Source organism: Mangifera indica, chromosome 14 (assembly GCF_011075055.1).
Source record: "Mangifera indica cultivar Alphonso chromosome 14, CATAS_Mindica_2.1, whole genome shotgun sequence".
NCBI classification, from domain to species: Eukaryota; Viridiplantae; Streptophyta; class Magnoliopsida; order Sapindales; family Anacardiaceae; genus Mangifera; species Mangifera indica.
In genome coordinates, this window is record NC_058150.1 from 12,563,025 (window position 1) to 12,571,735 (window position 8,711).

Below are 8,711 nucleotides of genomic sequence, written 5' to 3' on the forward strand. Positions count from 1 at the left end.
ATTATGAGAAATCCTATTAAATAATTTTTTTAATTGAGAAATAAGATTTTTGTAAAAGATTTTTAAAAAATTTTAAATATACTTAATAACACAGGTAATGATTAAATAATTTTAAATAAAAAAAATAATATCAAATCATATAATAACACATAAAAATATATATCTATTTATATATTCAAAATAAATACATATAATATAACTAAAAATTAGCAGTAGTCTTTGGAAACAGGCCTTTACTCATAGGCTCTTGTGATGGAGCCCGGTTTGGGTTGTCCCTATGCCCGGTCCAGACTGCAAAACCCGTTCCAGACCCTAAGCGGTTTTAGGCATGTTTAACCAGCTTTGTTAAGCTTACAATGGAAGTGAAAAATGCATGCTTACAAGTAGTGAAATAGTTTGGTTCATTTGTGAGGATAAAGATGGAAGCAATGTTCGTTGGATCTGATCCTCGTCTTTATTTTCAAGTTAAGTATTTGTTTTCTCATCTCAATCGTGCTAAATCCATTTGTCTCTCTCTGATAGCTGTTTAATTTCTGTTGGTGGGAAAGATAAAAATCAGAGAGGGAATCAAATGTTTGCAAGATTTATTGCAATGGTACAAAAACAACTTCACCCCAGAAAATGCTGGAATCCTTCATGATTCCAAGGCGCACCTTCAATCTCTTCAACGACAAGTAAAGGTAACCTTATATACTGTCCGTCGTTGTTAATAACTTGGTCTTCTTATCATCACAATACTGGCTGTGTGGTTTTCGTTTTCTATTCAAGTACACTTGTTTCAAATATTAGCATCTGGGACCTTAGATTTTGAGCTGAAATTGTTCAGATCTGAAGAACAAAATGCCACTAAGTGTTTCTACTTGTTTAGACCAAATTAATAAGAAATATTACCCAACATCCCATTTATCATTTAAAATTTTGCCCAGTTTTGAGAAATCCAGATTGTGTAGTAGATAAAGTAAAAGATAGAAGTGTGATTAATCAAAAACTAAATGGCTTTGATTTGGTGCGAAAGATTATGAAGCATGGGCTTAATGGCATAATAGATTATATACTTGATGTTTACAAACTTGAAAAAGATAAGTTGTACAAATATTTAGATAAACTCCCAAGTCATTTTAATGTAACAATTGAATAGTTGAAGAGCCACCACGAAATTCGGTTTAAGGCAGTCTGGTCTATTGATGATAGTTGGGAATTGAAGAAGAGGATTATTCATTTCGAAAATTATGCTTGCAGATCGAGGAGACTTTATGAAGAATTGGTTTCAGAATTGGAACATAGGTAAAAGAATATTGCCTATAGTTGTTGAATATTTTGGCTTTAATCGTGAATCAAAGGTTAATGACTTTATTCGTGATTCAAAGGTTATTAAGCTTGAGAATTGGCTTAATGAAGGAGCTTTACTTCCTTTCGTTGGAAAATATTGTCCATGTTATAGTTTTTTATATACACTTATAAAGGAAGTTATGGTTGAATCTAAAGTTATGTGTGAGCTTTTGGAAAGTGATATTTTCATTGAAGTCAAGACGGTTAAAGACTACTGCACGTCAAAACCAAGCAAATATTGGTTTGAATTAGCTGTAAAAGAAGGCTGTGTCCAAGGGTAAAAAAGTATATAATCTTAGATGTTTTGATGATGACAACCTACTTGAGTGGGTAATGGGATGTAAAGAAGCAATTTGTGAACTAGAACTTATAGATCCTTATTTCGAGTCTTTCAATTTTGATAAATTAACTAGACTGCACAGAGTGTTGGCATCGTTACAAGATATGAAAAATGAAGTTTCCAAACTGCGAGCTTCTGAATTAAATTGGCAAATGAGTGTTTCCCTATGGTTTATCAAGTTTTTTTTTGAAAATGCTACAGTTGAAAAAAAGTAAAAATCTTTTCTTTCTCTGGGTTGCATTATGCTGCAGAGATATATTTGCTGAATATTGTGACAACTCTGAGCTGGTTTTAGTAATCACAGTAATTCTAGATCCATAATTTGAAATGGATGTTGTGGAACATCTCTACAACGAAATTTATGATGATGAGGCAGACACATTTGAAGAAAATGTTTGATGATGTTACAAATATTTACAGTGAATATGCAGAGGCTGTCAACAGTTCTGAATCATTATGCTCTTCAAAACAAGGTGATAGTAGTTCTTCCATGGGAAGACCAAATGCATTTCCACAGAATGCGACTGATGTTGCTTCACCGAAATCAGAACTCAATCACTATTTGACAGATTCTAAGGTTCATCCACATGAAGAGTTTGATGTCCTGGAATGGTGGCGTTACAATTTTCTAACTTATCCAACATTAGCTAGGATTGCTTATGATTTCTTATCAATACCTATTTCTACTTGTTATACTAGTTTTTGTTCTTTGTGGGATGACATTGATGGTATTTATATTACTGGTTTGGATGTCTGACTTAAAATGTGCTTGGGTCTGTACAAAAGTCTGGTTGAATGACTCCGAAAATATATAATGAAGTGTTGTTGAAAATTTATATTGTAATTTTGGTTTCCTATATACTAAATTTTACCCTTTTTAGTATAATAACTATGAAGTTAAAATTAAATAAGGGATATATATATATATATATATATATATATATATATATATATATATGATCAATGTGAGGATAGAAATTATCAATATGGAGATAGAAGTTACAAGCAAATGGTCATTTCATATAGAGAAAAGGACTATTTCCCACCCATTTTTTAGGCCTATCTCAAACTGATACCCACGGTAGATCAAAAACCACTTTTCCCACCCATGACCAAACTGCCGTCTATTTTTTCTGTTAAAGGGAAGGGTAAAATAGTCATTTTACGGTATATATTAAAAAGTTATAAAGTTAATTATTTTCACCCCTCATAGGTTTTAGAAACCAACATTTCACCTTTACCTAAAGTTTTTAAACTTTGAAAAGTAACATTTTCACTTTCAAACCTAGGGTTTTCATATTTTTCAAAATGCAACCGACCCCCATAACTTTCAAAAATAACAGTTTCACCCCGTTCTTCAACTTCATCTTCCGACGTCGTCACCAGCCTCTTCCTTCTCTTGGTGCGACAATGGTGGTGCGAAGAAGAGATTTTCATCTCCCCGTCACACGATGCGACAAAGAGACGGAGATCTCTTCGTCGCACGGTGTTTCTTCATCGCATCGTGCAACGAAGAGATCCACCTAGACGACGAAGGACAACGCTTCGTCGTCCTTCGTCGCTAGTTGCGTCGTCCAGACCCAACGACGAAGTGTCATCCTTCGTCTGTTCTTTCAGATCTGGACGACGCTTCGTCATCCAAATCTGGGCTACGAAGGGTCGTCCTTCGTCGTCCTTTGTAGTAGGAGATGTGAGATCGGTGGAATGCATCGGCCATCGGTGGTGGTTGGAGAAGGACGCAAACTCTAAGGGTGAAATCTAAACTTTTTAAACTTTGAAGATGGGTTGAGTTGTTAGTTTTTAAAACCTAGAGGGGAAAAATGGTGAAATTTTAAAGTTTTGAGGTTTTAAACAGTAAAATAACTATTTTACCCCTCTCCCTAACTGAGAAAATAGACGGCAGTTTGATCATGGGTGGGAAAAGTGGCTTTTGATCTGTCGTGGGTATCAATTGGAGATAGGCCTAAAAAATGGGTGGGAAATAGTCCTTTTCCCTTTCATATAGTAACACATTTGTATGGCCATGGCTGGAAATCATGAGAAAAGTAAAAATGTTAGCTCTGAATCAGGTTTTAATTGATCACAATGAAATAGTGAAGGCAGATTAGAAGAATTTGCAGCTGGCCACCTTGCTGCCACAACTGTTCCATCATTGCAATTCCATTTCCTACAGATCTCAAGTGTGTTACTAATTCGTATTCAGTCTCTCTGTTACCTTTAATTATTCTGTACTGTTTACTTTGTTGCTATAATTTCCATGTATCATTTTTATTTCATTTATATATCTTGAATGTTTGCTTTAACAAATGGTTGCCAGTGCCCCCAGTCACCAATTTGCATTTTCTTCTCAATAAAGCAGATGCTAGGGCATTTTCAATCACCTGCTGCATATATGCTTTGTCCTTTGGAGTTGACACTTGTTTCAAGGCTACAACAATAGCGGCAATGCGATTTTTGTGAGAACCCCCTTGTAATGATGGATGGACAGCAAAGTTTATGTTCTCCTCAAAATCACAATGGTTATTACTATCACCATGACCGAGACCAAAAAAAAAACGGTAGGACACATGCAATGGAAAAGGCACATCACCTATAGTAAACATCATTGTAGTATTTTAAAGCACAATCAATATTCCCAAGTTAAATTTCCTATTATGATAATCTCTCTCTACAGTAAAAATTAAATATTGTTACAAGTAACATAAGAATCCATGTATATCTAGTGTTTCATGCTTGACTTGTATCTTTAAGTACCTACAAATTGTGAAGAGAGATAAACAATGCAAAAATAACTACATAAAGCAAATGAAGAAATGACTGAAGCATTACTGTATCAAATATGAACATTGTACCACCCTTCTTCCATGATGAAATGAGAGTCTGCATTTAATAGATTAATGAGATCAAGATTATCAAAATTACATTCCCCACAGTCACATGTCTTATATGTTCACATTTAAATTAATTCCCACACCTGATTCAATTTTGTACACTTAACAGGACCATGTTTGAATCTTTCAGCTCTGCGGCACATTTTGAATGCTATCATTCATCACTGATCATAGTAAAAGATGACCATCAAGGATAATGCAAATATAACCACAAATAATTTTCAATAATTCACGGCAGCGAGATTTCTATAAAATGCCAAAAACAGAATTTTTAACTTGATTGAAAAGGCTAGACTGCTGGAGCTCTAGTGATTACAACAGGATAAAATTTAAACAAAGACATGGGTTTTATACATGCTTAACCAAAAGGAGAAAAAAGAAATTAATGGTTTCTGATCAGCACCTTAGGGTAGTAGTTTTTACAGGCAATGGTCTAACTCTTTGTATTCACCACAACCTCACATGATACTTTTGTCTCTCACATGATACTTTTGTTTGTTAAACAATTTCAAACACCAATATCAAAGCATCAGAGCATTATACTATGCCGCACTCATAAATTGCAAAAATGGAAGAAATACAAAAAGGAAAATATTGTAGAAAAATAATATGAACAAGCAACATCAAGACATGAACCACAAATGAACAGTCTCCTATCAATAATAATAATGTTTTAACCTTTTATTCTCAGAACAACAACAACGGCAGTAATACCTTGGTCATCATTCTCATTTATGTTCAAAAAACAAATACTAGATGCCAAGCTGTCAATGAATCCTTAAAAAGAAAAAAAAAAAAAAGCGTTAATATGGACTTGCTTGTTTGCAAAAATGAGAACAACAACATCTCTTAATTCCTTTTCCTGCCAAAAGAGTCAGAAACTTATAACAGAGACTAAGATATTGGATGAAAACTCAAAAAGGATGCATCAGTACGGCATTTAAATAGTCAACAAGGCTAACATGAAGGTAAAGGCACTAACAGCAAAGACTAATTATATTATTAATTTTCAATTAGAGTACCAAAAAAATAAAAATAAAAATAAAAACACAGAATGGGGAAACAAAAATGAAAAGACATACCAAAACCTGTGATACGTCTTAATAGCTATTATTCATATGATACAACATCCTTAAAATATAAAGGATTGATTAACCGATAAAAATACCAGTAATTATACCTAAAAATTTGTTTCTACATCATATCAAGAATTCAAAGGCTTCCTTTACATCATAATTTTAAAAAAAATTAGGAGCAAACCCTGGCCATAGTCCATATTAGCTACCAAGGTTTTAAAAAAGCTAAGAGAACGATAAAACCGCCAATCCAAATAATAGGATTGACTTTGATGGAACAAAGCTGTTGAAACCTAGAAAAAGATAAAGCCCCGGCATCAAAACCAATCAATGCTGAAACCTAAAAAAACACATAGAAATGAGGATTTACCAATTTCTGTTCGATTCTCGGGCAGATATTGTTCTCATCGTCGTCCGTTGGTCGGTCGCCCTCTCAGTTCGTCGCCTGGTCTCCGTCAGTCGGATTTCGTCTCTCCTCATCGTCCGTCGATCGTTCCTCATCTTGACTATCATAGCACAGTCTCGTTTGTTCCTCTTAGTTGGTCGCCACTCGCTCGGTCGTTGCCGGTCGCTGATTTTGTAAGATTTCAGGGATAATGCACTGGGTTGGGAGAGACCGGAGTGGAGCTGGAGAAGGGAAATTGGAAAATTAATTCGATATTGTTTGGAGAAGTGGAATGGAAATTGATATGGACAATTTGATTATGTAATGGAATTTAAGTTCTTTTATGTCTTTTCGGGAAAAAGACTATTTCCCACCCAAGTTTTAGTCCAACTTTTAAAATAGACTGTGATAATTCAAAAACTCAAACATCTTTCATAGATTAACTTCCGTTAAAATTTTTAGTTATAGGTATAGTTAAAACAGTCATTTTACCTTTTATATTAAAAAATATATAATTTATATCATTTCCCCCCCAAGATTTTGAAAAGTGTTTTCAACCCAATCTCTCAACTTTGAAAAAGTGACATTTCACCCCTAAAAACTTTAGGTTTTCTTCTCTCCGGCGACAGTGACCGCAACAGCAATGACAACAACCACCATTCTCCTCCCTTCTCTCTCTACCACCGCCGACAACTTCTTGTGACAGACGAAGAAACATAGGTGCAATGAATCGGAGACGAAGAAGTTGTCATTGTGTTTTCCTCCCTTCTCCCTTAGATCCACCACGTTTTCATCGAATCAACTCCAGACGAAGCTTTTGTTGTGTGATTCATCTTCGTCTGAAGTTGAATCGACTGAAAACAAAGCTAATGTTGCTTCGTCACACCAATGCTAAAGAAGCCGAATTCCTTCAACTTCGGTTCGTCGAGACGATGCTTCTTTGTCAGTCTTGGGATGTTGTTAGTGGTGGCAGAGAGAAAAGGGAGCAGAATGGTGGTCATTGTTGTCGTTGTCACACTAAAGAGAAGAAAACCTAAGGGTTTGTGGGGGTGAAATGTCACTTTTTCAAAGTTGAGAGTTGGGTTGAAATGTCACTTTTCAAAATCTTAGAGGAAAAATTATATAAATTATATATTTTTTAATATGAAAAGTAAAATAACAGTTTTGGGATGTCGTTGGTAGTGGTAGAGAGAGAAGGGAGGAGAATGGTAGTCATTATCATCATCGTTGTCATCGCTATCGTTTGAGAGAAGAAAACTTAAGGGTTTGTGGAGGTGAAATATCACTTTTTCAAAGTTAAGAGGTTGGGTTGAAATGTCACTTTTCAAAATCTTAGAGCAAAAATGATATAAATTATACATTTTTTAATATGGAAAGTAAAATGATGGTTTTATCCTTACTTACAACTGAAAATTTTAGCGAAAGTTAGTTTATGATGGGTATTTAGGTTTTTGAACTGTCGCATATATGTTTTTGAAATTGAGCTAAAACTTGGGTAAAAAATAGTGTTTTCCCCTATCTTTTAACATAAAAGAACGTCCTTTGATGCAATACCAAATTACTTCAAATTGGAATTCAAAAAATACATGTGCTAATTACACTCATTCTAGTTGAGCCTTTTGATTCGCTTGAATTAGTTTGGTTTAAATAGGTTTAGATTTCGAATTAAGCTGATATGGTTTCAAAAGTCGACTCAATTTGATTTGATATACTCAAATGTGTTTAATTCAAATTTAAACTAAACGATTTGACTTATTTTTTAAATCAAACTAAACTCAAGTTAGATCGAGTTAAACTCCCTTCAATTTAGGTTCGATTCGATTGTAAGAACTAATTGATCCTCTTGCTTTGAACTCATCTCAAATTTGAGTCAAATCAAATTAAATTTAACAAACTTTAAAAATTGAGTTAACTTGATTTGGGGCAAGTCTTACTAATAATGGAAAACTTATGAGTTTTTAAATGAGAAATTTGAGAAATCCATTGTTTAAAATTTAAAATTATTTAGTTATAATAAAAATACAAATAATTTACCACTAAAATCATAAAATGACACTTAAATGACAGGAGCTAAAGGCTATTTATTTTGTAATGGAGGAAGTCTGCTCAGACCAGAAAATGCACCAGAAAGAACCAGAAGAACCTGCAAAAAAAAAAAAAGAAAACCACAGTTAAGAGTAAGCAGGGCGCCTCTTCTCCAAACAGAGGCAACAACACTAAGGGTGATCGAAAATGCAATTAGGCGGCCTCCACTTGAACTTAATTTGGTCATCACCTGCCAGATTCTTCACCATGGACAGACTCGCAGCCCTCTCCCTGATTATGTTAGAGATTGCTTTCACAATAACAGCAGGCTCTTTCTCTTCATTAGAGACACACCTTCGGTTCCTCTCAGTCCAAATGGCATGGACAGTGGCAACCAAACTCAGCTTACCCATATAATGCTGCAGACTAAGTGAAATCCAACTCCTCCCAGCTTTATCAATAAAGTTAGACCAAGACTCAACAATACACCCAATACTAATTAACAAAAGGATACTCCAAATTATTAAAGTTATAGCGCAACCAAAGAAAGATGATCAATCGATTCCGCTTGAGATTTACAAAAGCAACATAAGGGGTTATCAACAGTGCCCAACCTCAACAACTTATCTTTAGTTTGAAGCCTATTCCTAATGGCTAACCAAAGA

The 8,711-nt window shown here is 34.5% G+C and overlaps 2 long non-coding RNA genes across 3 annotated transcripts; one reads left to right on the top strand and one right to left on the bottom strand.

The window, feature by feature from the left end:
• Window positions 1–359: 359 nt before the first annotated feature.
• Window positions 360–2,513, top strand: LOC123196239. The gene is made up of 2 exons (XR_006497651.1): window positions 360–680; window positions 2,090–2,513. It is a non-coding gene; the product is annotated as an uncharacterized LOC123196239 (long non-coding RNA).
• Window positions 2,514–4,262: 1,749 nt separating this feature from the next.
• Window positions 4,263–6,343, bottom strand: LOC123196238. 2 transcript variants are annotated; one of them, XR_006497650.1, is made up of 4 exons: window positions 6,007–6,343; window positions 5,275–5,337; window positions 4,644–4,724; window positions 4,263–4,549 (listed from the first exon to the last, which is right to left on the bottom strand). It is a non-coding gene; the product is annotated as an uncharacterized LOC123196238 (long non-coding RNA). The 2 variants fall into 2 exon arrangements; XR_006497649.1 differs by lacking the exon at window positions 5,275–5,337 and having other exon boundaries at window positions 6,007–6,342.
• Between the last annotated feature and the right edge of the window lie 2,368 nt (window positions 6,344–8,711).